Source organism: Vulpes vulpes, chromosome 12 (assembly GCF_048418805.1).
Source record: "Vulpes vulpes isolate BD-2025 chromosome 12, VulVul3, whole genome shotgun sequence".
In the NCBI taxonomy this organism is placed as follows: domain Eukaryota; kingdom Metazoa; phylum Chordata; class Mammalia; order Carnivora; family Canidae; genus Vulpes; species Vulpes vulpes.
Genome location: NC_132791.1, coordinates 118,936,259 through 118,948,987, shown reverse-complemented (window position 1 = coordinate 118,948,987; position 12,729 = coordinate 118,936,259).

Below are 12,729 nucleotides of genomic sequence, written 5' to 3'. Positions count from 1 at the left end.
TTGGCCACTTGTGCCCTTTCCCTTCTCTGTCTGGATGCAGAGCCTCTCCCGTCTCTGGGGGAGCTTCCCTCTGGGCAGCGTCGTTGCCATTCCGGCCAGAGCCTAGAGCTCAGCCCTCTGGAGGGGCACAGGGCAGCGTTCTGGCAAGCAAGCATGTCAGAGCAGCTCTGGCGTTTCCCTAGAACAATTCAAATTGCTTTTTTTACACCTCACTGCACTATGCCAACCCTGATTCACATTATTTGTGCACTCGCTAAGTGTACATTATCTGATCCGTCACCCTGTAAAACGCTGCAAGAGGAATCCGTGGCTCCTGTCTGCTGCTGACTGTGGGTCAGGCACAGAAGTCTCTGTACAAATATTTTTGCAAAATGGGAAGGAAGGACTAAACCCGATGCCACCACCACCAATAGCCCACCATGACCGTGGGCTGGGAGAGAACGTTCAAGCCTCCTGCCCCAGTTACTCAGACTCTCCTGGAAAAGACAGCTCAACCAGAAAGCTCCAGCACCCTTTCTTCCCATGGCCTCCTTTCGGTGTCACATTATTTAACAGGAAGAGACAAGCAGGAGGGGAAATAAGTCTTTGAACCTAGCTATGCAGATTTCCTCTGACTGGAGCTAACAGTCTGGAGAGAGCTGAAGGCAAGAGGTAGCTTGGTAGGGAGCATGCATGAGGAAGAGCAAGAGGGACGATACTCTCTGTCTTGTGACTACCTCAGCTTCTCTGGGGGTGAATCAGGCTTCCTGTCCATCTCAGCCCAAAGTACTTTGAAAATTGATCAAAGACCCTGGAATCCTTCCATCTGAGGTCATCTGGTAGCTTAGCTAACTGATTATCGGGTTCCTCTACCAATCCCTTGAGATAACTTATTTCTAGAAAACCCAAGTCTCATTAGAAAATGAATGGATTCCTACCTTTGACCAGATCATTCCACCCTTCCCTCTCCTATAATCTGGGTAAATGGGATGCTTTTCTTTGCCCTTGGAGATCCCTCCCTGTCCCAACTGGTCACCGGAACTTTGACAATCCATCCCATGGCAGATCAGGGTCTTCTTTCCAAATGGGAATAGCCAGGACTTCCTTGCCATAGCTTGGATGGGAGCCCCTGTGCAAATCTGAAACTGGGTCCCTCTCTTTCTCTGAAGAGAGAACTTCAGGTTCACCATGTATTCAAGATGAGTGACTTTCTTTGTGAGATCCAGGTTTCCCACACCATGTGAGCTCAGAGCTTAACTCACCGCATGCGTGTGGAGAGCACCCAGGGCCCACGGGATGGAGTAAGGAGAACAAGAGAAAGACCTGGTCCCTGCCCTGGGGTTGCTTATGATCTGGTCGGATTGACAAATAGCTATCTTTCCCAGCTGTTCCTGATTTGGCTCCAGCCCCAGGGCTCCTGAAAGGCAATTGTGCAGCCATGAAGCCCAGGGGTCGCCCAGCCGAGAACCACATTTGCTTTCTTTTGGCAGGAGCCAGCAGCTTCCACAAGGGAGCTCACATCTCAGTGAAAACAAGAAATCTGATGCCTCCCTGACAACTCATTTTCTCAACCTTCATTCTGGGGAAAGGCAACTTTGTGTTTTAGCTGCCATATTGTAGCCGCAACCTCTGATGCACCATCAATTAAAAACAGCAATAATTATGCATGGGGAAAAAAAGCCACAGATAATAGGCTTCCATTAGATTAAGTAGTTATATGAATAAAAAAAATAAAACCTATACTTCGGCTAATTAAACCCACTCACCATCTGATTAAGATGTGTTGTGAGACCATGGAAAAGAACCAACCACTAACTGTAAGTAATCCAGCACAGATGGGAATTAATAGTATATTCCCTGGCATAGAGATAATGGATCTTCGAAGAGGTTAATCAGAATCATTAATAAGCATTGACAGGATGGACGGTACCAAACAGCTGGTGCCTAATGATGGGGTCAGGGTGGGGGGTGCTCCTGAGAAGAATGGCTTCTCAGTTCCTCCCACGCCCCCTACTGAGTTCAGGTGCTGGGTAGGGAGAGACATGCTGACCCCTTGAGATGCCATCAGCTTGGAGGTTCTACTATGGTCCTGCACCTGCTGCCTGGCCTCAAGTGAGTGGAAGAGGAATTGTGACTCGACCAAGAGCCTGGTGTCAGGACTCAGTTGCCCACCCTTGCAGGGGTCTCTCGGCCAGACCCTAGTGCATCAAGGAAGACGCAAAGCAGGGGGCACCCCTGGAAGGCAGCAGCCCCCTGCCCAGAGCCACGGTCTTCTGGGGCTTGCCTGGGTCAGACTGGGGAGTGGGCCCTTCGCTGGCCAAAGGCACCAGAGCCTGACTTGGATGACAATAGCCCAAGGCCGCTGTTTTGGGGACTGGGAATCGAAGACAGACCCTAGAAGCAGCTGTGGGGAGCAAGAGGAGCGCGTGTGCCTCGTGGGGACTGCAGCGGGGAGCCGAGGGGCAGGAGGTGGCCGCGGAGACCTCTCTCGGAGTGTGTCCAATTCCCATTTAGCAGCTACTCTGGAGCCTTCCCTGGCCTTAGGAGCAGCTGTGAGGAGAGCGCCAGGGCCTTGCCTTCTAATTACCACTAATTGAGTAAATGCTGAGATGATCTCTCTCTCTCTCCCTTCCCCCTCCCTCCCTCCCCCCAGGAAAGCAAGAGAGAGAGATCCAGAGAGGTCAGAAAGAGACTTTTCCAAATGGAGACAGGCAGGGATGACACGGAGTGAATACCAAGCAGCCACCGCCCCAGGGAAGGGAGAGAGCACCGGAGAGAAATGGGGCTCTGGAGAGTGGGGCCAGCTTCTGGGGGGGGCCCTGACCTCCTCCCTAGGGAGAAATGGGGCAAGGCGTGGGGGCTGAGCTCTCTCTCTCTCTCCCTCAGCCTGGCTTCCTCTCTCTGCCCCATGAAGCAGCAGTGATGTCTCGGGCAGGTGGGAAGTGATGTGATCCGTCTTGGGTGAGGGTCTTGCTCCTTTAAAAATCCTCCACTCCGTGAACTCCAGCTTTCCAGGGCTGGTTCTTCTGGCGGTGTGGATGGGAGAGGGTAGGGGCCTAGCCTGCTCAGGCTTTGTGCAGGGTCAAAAGGCACTGTGATCACTAATGGAGAGCCTCGGGGCAAAACGGTAGACACTTTTCCCTTCCCCGAGGCTTTGGGTGAAGCAGGCCAAGAAGCTCAGCATTTTTAAGTTTGAGGCAAGAGGTTAGTTTCAGAAAAGATGTTGTGGTTTGTCTTCGTTTTTCTTTGTAACAGGGATCCCTTCTTCATCTTCTCCGCAGGCTTGTAAAGCTGGGAGGCAAAAGAGGGGCTTTACACCCATTATACAGAAGGAAAAACTGAGGTCATGAGTGCTGTGGCTGGGTAGCTGTTCATTTCTACTTCAGAGCCAAGGCAAGAGTGCCAAGTGTTCTCAAGTTCCAAGACAATCCACTAATAATCCAGAGTGTTGAGAAAAACGTTGCTTTCGTTTTAAGTGATGCAAAGAAATTATGCTTGTTTAAAAAAATAATTATTCAAATAGTACAGAAGGGTTTAAAGTAGAAAGTAAAAGTCCCCCAAGCCCACTCTTTCATCTCCTAGGTCCCATTAGTTATTTTTTCAGAAATTTCCCTTGCAAGATAAACAAGCATGTTTATCTACATATTTTCCTCTTTTCCACAAATTAAAAAGAATACTTGAACAGTGTCGTATGACTTTATTTTTCCATCTGTCTATTCTAATTTATTACTTTACAGTTTTCAAAGCACCTTCACTGTCACATGAATCTATCAGAGTAAGTGGGACAAGCATCATTGTCCCGGGTTTTGAGACAAAGCCACAGATTCAGAGATTGAGTCATCTGCCTGCTGTTGGGTGGCTGCTTATTGTCGAGGGCAGAATTGAACTCAGTTGTTCTGGACTAATGTCCAGTGCTCTTGCCACGATAACAACAGCAGCACGGACTGATACGGGACTTCAAAATAATGATAGGGAACACTCACGGAACCCTCACCAGGTGCCAGAGACTTCTCTACGTTCACGGCATCTATTACCTTGTTGACGCTCCGTGACACTACGGGATAAGCACGATTACTATCCTCAGTTTACAAATGAGGAAACCAAGTCACAGTCACCAAGCTTAAGTAACTTGCCCAGGATTGCACCTCCAGGAACTAGCGTGCTGGGGTCCAGATCCGAGGTTGCTCCCAGGGTCTGTATCTTTCACTTCCACAGCACACCGCCACTTTGTGCTAGATGCTCTTTACATATGGAAGCTCGTATAATCCTCACAACAACCTTGTATCAATTATTAATAACAACATTGGGCCATTGGGTATTTTCCAAAGTTCCGAGCTCAGAAATAGCACATCTCCCAACAGTGCTGGGAAACTTCTAGGGCTATTTGACTACCTGGAAACCAAACAACATCAATTAGTGGCCCAAAGAAACATCCAAGCAGATCTTAGCTGGAGACCCTAACAGTTATAGCAACTATCATTGATTGAGTGCTTGCTCCACACCAGGCCTATATGAGGGGCTTTCCATACCTTTTTATTTCATTTTATAACAGCCTCATGGTGGAAGGATTGTCACCCTCATATTACAGATGAAAAATCTAAGTTTCAGAGGGATTAAATTATTTTCCCAAAGACACACAGTCAGTAGAAGAGCTGAGATTGGACCCAAGCCTATCCGATCTTGAAGCCTGACTTTGTTCCTTCCCAGCCTTTATCTTGTGTTCTAGAGTGACTAGGGGCAGTATCTTCTTTCTTTGCCATTCCAAGGCTTGGGGCAGCCCCAGTTACCGGCCCATGGCCAGACCATCTTTTATACCAAAGAACAATGGGGTCCCACCATAGAGTCAATCTGCTCCCAACAATGCTGGAAAAGCCGTCCCCCCAAGCTATTTACAGACGTAGGCTGGTTTGGCTGGACACATTGCCAGTGTCTGAGTATCTTGCTTGCCCTTTGAACCCTTACAGCATTTGGGATGCATCTCCTGCCACCCTGCTCTCTATTACAGGTAGTTGGGTCCCTGGCATCTGCCCTCTTAGACTATAGGCCCTGCAGCTCATCCCAAAACATGCAGGCAAGAGCATGCAAATAATCAGCACTCAATTAAATGAGCCCTCCAAGTACCATGGTGACCTGAACTTTCAGGGTCAGACTTTTCTGGCAGAAGCGCTGCATGGAAACATTCTTCACGAAGAGCCTGGGTTTGAGGTTCCATGTCCAATGTCCTTCCTCCGGAGGAGAAGAGAGACTTCATGTGGGCTCTCCCCTGGTGCTCCTGGATGGGAGGCTGGCCTGGTTCCCACCGTGTGGACTGCCAGCACCCTGGCCTCCCTTACTGCAGGTGGCAGAGGCTGTGTGTAAGGAAGGCCCCGGTAAGAATTCATGGGTTCCGGCCAAGGAATCTGGTATCATTTGGGTTTCCCAGCATTCTCAGGGGCCAAAGGGTTAGAGGCGTGCGAAGCAAGGCAGCCCAGAGATGCAAAGCCTGCAAGTTGATGAGCAGCTGTACTTTTTTGTGTGCGAGTCAAGGAACATAACTGTGTATGTGTGTGTGTGTGTGTCTGGCAAACACTGTTCATGCGCCAGAGGCCAGACGCAGCATTTCACTGGTTATACTGGGGCAGGGGAGGGCGAGGATGAGTCGTAATCCCACCTTGGGCTTGCTGAATGCTAGGGGATGAACTGAGACCCCATGTTTGGGAGCTGCAGGGGAGGGGCAGGCTGTTACACGCCATCGGGAGCCTTTAGGGAACATTCGAGGTCTCCCCTCGGCTGTTCTGCCCTCTGGGGAGCCTTCCTGGTCATTCCCCTTTCTGTGTCTGAATTTCCCCACTCTAAGTACTTCCTACAGGTGGCATCATACATGGTTTATCCTTATTTTCCTGAGCATAATATCCTCACTGTTCATCCATGTAACTTGTCTCAGAATTCCCATCTTTTTAAAGGCTGAGTACTATTCCATTGTGTGGGTATATCGTACCGTATTCCATTTTCCATTGTGTTGATGGGCACACAAGATAAGTTTCAAGCTCCATCATAATATAGTTTTCTTCCCCTTCTGCACAGCCAGTCACTCCCCCGCTCCCGTGTCTATGCATTCAGCAAGACTGGTGGAGCATTGACGGTGTACAGGGACCTCCGACCAAGCCTTGTCAATTCTGAGTGAGGTTGGAGAGGACCCCTGCTCTCCAAATGCTTACAGATTTAGCAAAGAGCTAGTTTTTCAAGAAATGAAGGCTGTGTAGAGGCGGAGGGCTTGGCTTCTCTGGTGGGAGAGGCAGGGGTGTGGATCAGGAAAGGCTTCACAGAGGAGGCAACCTTGGAGCTGTGTCTTGACAAATGAGTCGGTGATTGGCAGGCAAACAGGCTGGGGAGGCATTCCAGGTAGGGGGCAGTGCGGTGTGAGGGAGCAGCGTGGGGTGGAATCCCCACTCCCTGGGGTCTGTGAGGCTGTAGGGAGTGCCAGGTACTGGGGGTGCAGGACAGGGGAACATGGCACAGGGACAGATGGAGCTTCAGGGGCAGGAGGGGGCTTGCTCACTACACAGAGGGTTTTAGGGTGGTATAAAAGAGCCAAGTCTGGAAAAGCCTCATTGGGAAGCTTCCAGGGAAGGAGTTTAATCCACGTTCAACATTCTCCTCCGTGGGATGGGATGCTATTTCGGGAGGTAGGGTGTTGGACAAAATGAATGTCAAAGTTATTACTACTTTTGAACTTAGTGATTCAAAGATGCAGGATCCCTGGGGCCCACGTGAGGAGATGCTGGAAGTGCCAGCGTGTTCAGTGGGGGCTGGTGTTGGCATTCGGTCAGTAGGGAATACTGCCCACCTACGTCCTTGAAAAACCACGAGCTTGAAAGTGTCCAGACACTTTGGGCCAAAGTAGCTAAGAAAGCGAACCCTATCTTCTACCTAGGGAGGAAGCAAGAGCCTCACGGAGTCTCAGACGTCGCCAACCTGAACAGGTAAGGAGCAAGCTGAGACTATCTGAAACTCACCCAAGAGAAGGGAAGAAGACCTGATTCAGATCCTGGTTTGCTTGGTCACTGGCTGCGTGACGCGGGAAAAGCTGCTTGATTTCTCTGAACCTGTTTCCTCATCTGTAAATAGGCACCACATCCATTTTGCTCATTTTTTCATTAAAAATACAGGAATGGTTCCGAATAACGATCCGAATAAATAAGAGGATGCAGGTGATTACAGGGAGGAGGTGGCACTGCCATCACTTCAAGCCACACCCGGGTCTGATGCCGACAAGAGATCTGCACTGGAGATGACAGGCAGGGGGTGGCTTGCAGAGCACGAGAGGGAGGAATCTGTAGGAAAACGAAGGAGGGCTCCAGGGGCACAGACATGGGTGAGAAATCCCCAGCACATGGGAGCTGGCAGCAGAAATTTACGTGGTGGTGACTTCAGGACGTCCTGCCAATGGAGCCGGATTCAGACCTCATGACAGGACACGGCCTGGGACCTGTCTCTGCAGGCAGAAGTCCCGCAGGGCATTGAGAGTCAGTGCCAGGCCAGGCGATCCTAGGAGCAGAGAATCAGATCCGAATTCAGGAAGGGAAGCTGGAGGTGGAGTCATGGCCCTGCCCCCAGATGGTCCACACCACCTCTCCATCCAGGGTTCCTCATCTGCGAATCTCAAGTGGTACCTGCTTTACCTGGTGGGCATTAATGTCAAAATGCTCTTTAAACTACAGAGAGCTGAAGAAATGACTGCTTCTGGTCCTGCCCTCCCCACCCAGGCAGCTAAAAGATGGTGCTGTCTTCCCAAAAATACTTGCAGCTGTTGTCATCAGTTCTGGGTCTACAGGGCCCCCCCCCCATCTGCCCAAGACACTTTGCTGTTCGCCAGCTTTGGCTGCCCAGCTTGCCTATAAAAGCTAAGAAGATGTTATGAAACCTGCCGTAAGGTTTTATGAGCCTTCTTTCCTTCCCAGGGACCAATCTCGGTGCTGTGAGTCACAGCAGATTCCATGTGAGGGGCTCAGAGCGTGGGGCCGGCAGGAGGAAGCAGCGCAGATGGGCAGATGGGACGGGGACAGGGGGCTTGGTGGGGCGTGCTGCCTCAAGTGGGCTCTGGCTCCAGGTGACCTTGGCTGACACTCCTGCCACCTTGGTTGGGCCATCCAGTCTAGCCCAGGGGAGAGGGAGGAAAAAGAAAAAAGAGAGAGAGAGAGAGAGAGAGGGAGAGAGAGAGAGAGAGGTGGGGAGCGAGGGCAATGCCAAAGAGTGGAATCAAACAGGCCTTGGTGCGCAGCTCACCTCCTGCACGTTCTGGTGTGTGACAAGGCAGCTCACTTAATCTCTCCGAGCCTTAATTTTATCATCTGTCCAATGGGAATAATGATAGTACCAAGCTCCTGGGGTTGTTCAGCTGAGATAAATTGGGTAGGGTGATCAATATGTGCCAAACATTATTATTTTTTGCACAGTGTTTAGCAAAGTAGCGAGTGTCCAATAAATCTTTTCTAAATGGGTAAGTGAAAGAAAGAATAAACACAGCCACAAAATAGAAACTTTGAAGAAGAGGAGCAAGAGAAAGGGAAGAGGTCTCACCTGAAACCTTAACCAGCTCCTGCTTCTGTTTCCCTCGTCCGCAGACAGAGGGGCTGAGATCCGCTCGGCTTCAAGCTCTCTCTCACTCCTCTGCTTGAGGCCTCTTGATTCTTTTCCTTACGCCCCTCCTTCGTCCATTATTTATTGAGCACCTACCATGTGCTAAGTAGTGTTCTAGTCACACTGTGCACAAAACACAGGAAGCCCCTGCCCCACCCTCCCCTTTTTAAAGATTTTATTTATTTATTCATGAGAGATACAGAGAGAGAGAGAGAGAGAGAGAGAGAGGCAGAGACACAGGCAGAGGGAGAAGCAGGCTCCATGCAGGGAGCCTGACGTGGGACTCGATCCCGGGACTCCTGGATCACGCACTGGGCCAAAGGCAGACGCTAAACTGCTGCGCCACCCAGGGATCCCAGCCTCTGCCCTTTTGACACTTGTGGTCTGTTGGTAGCAAAAGGGAAACTCCACAAAACATGATGAATAACCAAGTTATATAATGCACTAGGTGTCATTAAGCGCTAAGGGGAACTGGAGAAGAGGGTGAGGGGGTGGCGAATGCTGGAGAGGGTATTACAGTGCCGAGGGGGGAGGTCAGGGGAGGTCTCCATTGCTGCCTTGACATGACTCTTTTGGGGCAAAGACTTAAAGGAGGTGAAGGAGTGAGTTGTGCTGATATCTGGGAAAGTCCAGGTAGAGGGAAAGCCAGTACAAAGGCCCTGGGGCAGGATATTATCTGGCATGGCTAGAAGAACAGCAAAGAGTACCAACCCCATCCTCCCTGAAAAAGAGAGCAGAATACAAAGTGCATCCCCCTTAGTTGACCAGGAGATGACTCCAGCTGTGGTCCACCACCTGTCTTCCCAGCCTGTGCCCCCCCCCCCCCCCCCCATTCCTCTGGTTCCCAGTCTCTCTGTGTCCTGTCCTGGCCAAATCTCTCCTACCTGAGAGCAGATGGGGTTGAGGAAATTTCTTTTTGAATTGGATAATTCAAACATTATCCATTTCTCACCCGGACAGCAATGAAACACGAAACCTTTGTTTGGGCGGGAAGGATGGAGGAGCAGCTGCTGACCATGCATCCTCACCTGGAAGAAAGAGGTGAGTGGGGAGGGCAGCCAGGGCTGGGCAAAAGCAAGGACGATGAGCCACTCTGGCAGGGCTAAGTGACAGAGCCGGCTCCTACTTGATTCTGCCTTGTAGGGGAAGAGCACTGGACTGGGAGTCAGGACACCAGGTTCCAGCCGTGACCCCGCCCTCAGCATGCTGTGACACCTGCCCGAGGCGGTTCCCTCGAAGCCTCTCCGCTATGATTTCAGGCTGTTTGATGTGGAGATGTCTAATGTTCTCCAAGCTTAGCAGCCATGGGGCCCCTCAGGCACAAGACCACAAACTGCTAACAGGGTGACTCCCATCCATCCTTACGCCTCAGCATCCAGCATCCGTGTCCCTGGGATGCTTGATGGGTCAGTGCAGGCCTTGGTCTCAGGGGAAAGGGGCTTGCTCACAGCCAGGGGCTTGCTCACAGCCCGGCCTTGGCCAGGCACACCTTTCTCAGGAGACAGCCTGGACTTGAGCCCTTGGCCTGTTCTGGTCTCACAAGCCCGCTTGACCACAGACTTGCACCTCAGCCCACAGGACTTTCTATCAGTTGATGGGAAAACTCTGTTTACTTTTCATTGACTTTTCCTAAGTGGGCTGTGTGCAGGGGGAGAGGCTGCTGGGAGCTGGGTAGATGGGTGGACCGGGCGCCGTCAGCCTGTCCCTCAGAGAGGGTCTCTTTTCTTCCTCACTAGTCCTCAGGTCAAAGCCATGCCCCCACAACACCCCCCAGCCCCCAATCCTAGAAGGGTCCAGGCTCACTCTGGCCTCACTTGGAGGCCACCTGCCCTAATAAAGGGCACCTATGCTTCTGCATGCGTCCCCACGCGCCTCCGGAGTGAAGCCCTGCTGGCTGCATGCAAGGCCTAGTAATTGCCCTGGGATTGATCTGTGGATGGTAATTCTGAGGCAGCCATCCGTGCTCCATGGGGGAGCGAGTGGTGAGGATGGGGTGATTATGGAAGAATGGCCTAGACTGCCAAGAAGTCTCCGGGAACTTGCAGTGGCCCTCAACCCTGCGCAGCACTGCCGAGGCGCTTGGGGATGGAGCCTTCGAACCTCCACGCTCCCCAGCCCCAGGCAGCAGAGGGTGGGGAACAAGAGGAAGGGTCTCACTCCTTAGGCTGATTGGTTGACGAAGTGTGTGGGGGGGCAGGAAGTGGACTTTTCATCCAAGACCTGCCGATGCCTTTTTCCATCAAGGGGTTGAGGTCCTATTGGTGACCTGAAAGTGATATTTCAGGCTAGTGTGCCAAGTAAGTCCCCTCCCGTGGGAAAGCAGTTCCAGATGCCTGGGCCACATCCAAGTGGAGAGAGTACCTGAGCCATTGACTTAAGAACATAGTGAGTGTATCCGATCACTGTGCTGTGCACCTAAAACTAATGTAACATTGTGTGTTGGGCAGCCCGGGTGGCTCAGCGGTTTAGCGCCGCCTTCAGCCCAGGGTGTGGTCCTGGAGACCCTGGATCCAGTCCCGCGTCGGGCTCCCTGCATGGAGCCTGCTTCTCCCTCTGCCTGTGTCTCTGCCTCTTCTCTCTGTGTCTCTCGTGAATAAATAAATAAAATCTTAAAAAAATTTGTATGTCAACTCTACTTCAATTTAAAAAAAAAAAAAGATGACAACACCCTCTACCCATTTTGTTGGGTATCCACCAGGGCCTTTGCACCTGTTTTCTTTCCCTGATTTATAGGGTCCGGCACAAAAAAAAAAAAAAAAAAAAAAAAAAAAGTGAATGAGACGAGGAAATGAAAGGTGGCTTCAACACCTTACTTGTATGTCCTCAGTCCCATGCAAGAGAAATCCCTGAAGCTCTGGCGGGTCTCCCCAAGAAAGGCTCTGAGATGAGATACGGTGGGAAGATGCTGGGCTTGGGGCCTTAGGTGTTCCAGTGACAGCTTGTGCCCCGCCTACCCCCCCCCCCCCCCCCCCCCGCGCCCCGGGGAGTCCTCGGCCTTGTCTGAGTCTTGATTAGCCCTTTGGAAAATGGGGATTCCCACCAACAGGATAGGTGAGAGAATCCTGTGAGAAAGTAGATGGGAAAACGCTTTATAAACCATAAAGTGCTCATGAAAGTTAGCTATTGCTGCTGCGTTCACTTGTAGCAGTCACCAACGAGAAGCATTTCAAATCAAGATTTCTAATACAAACTAGGATTTTCTACCTGGGTCATAGAAGCCCACCACAATTTCCGTCCCCAAAAGGCAATAGGGCTGCTAGGGCTTGGATAGCTAGCTCTCGGCTCTCTTGCAGGCATCCACCCTCACTCTCCTCCACACCTGCCAGCTCTAAGACCTTGGATAGTGACCTAATCTCTATGGGTCTCATCTTCCCTAAGCTTTGCTAGCGATGACATTATTCACTTGGAAGACGGACTCGACTTATCTTCTGTGACCTCTCTCCACCCCTGCATTTCTTTCCCATCCTGCCCGAAACTTTTTCTCCTCTTCCCTGGGGAATGTACTTTTGCCTTCCGGGATCTTCTCTTTGCTACCCCCCATCCACACACCCCCTTTTCTCTTTGGTCTTCCCAGGTTTGGACAAGAGAGATCTGTGTCCTTCCTCAAGAGATGTCCCTGCGAGTTCTTCAAGTGGCTGGGAAGGGAAAAGGATCTCATGTATTTTTGGTACCAGAGATAATCAGATAATTGTGCAATTAGCAGTAATTTTATCGCTCCTGTAATTTCCTTTTAACAAGAGCCCCCTTAAAAAAAAATAAGAGGGATTTCTTCCTTTTATTTTTTTTTTCCCCTTGTGTTGTTTTGTCTGGAGTGTCTGTCATCAGGAGTTTGGTCGGACACCCACGCGCTCTGCTAGGAAGCGGGAGAGAAGGGGAAAGATGCTGGAGGCAGCCCCCCCGGAGGGAGAGAATCTGCGGTGGGCGCAGGCTGGGGGAGCGGGCCCAGCGGGCGGGAGGGGGCTCCTCTGGTCCCCAGGGACCCTCTCCGTCTCTACGGCCGCTCTGCACGCCTGTCTCCCCGCGGTGACCCCGCGCGCTGGGAGGGATGCTCGGGGCAGCCTCCAGAGGCCGGGAGGGTGCAGCGGGGCTCACGCGGGACTCGGTGAGCGGGAGGGGGCACCGGCCGCCCGG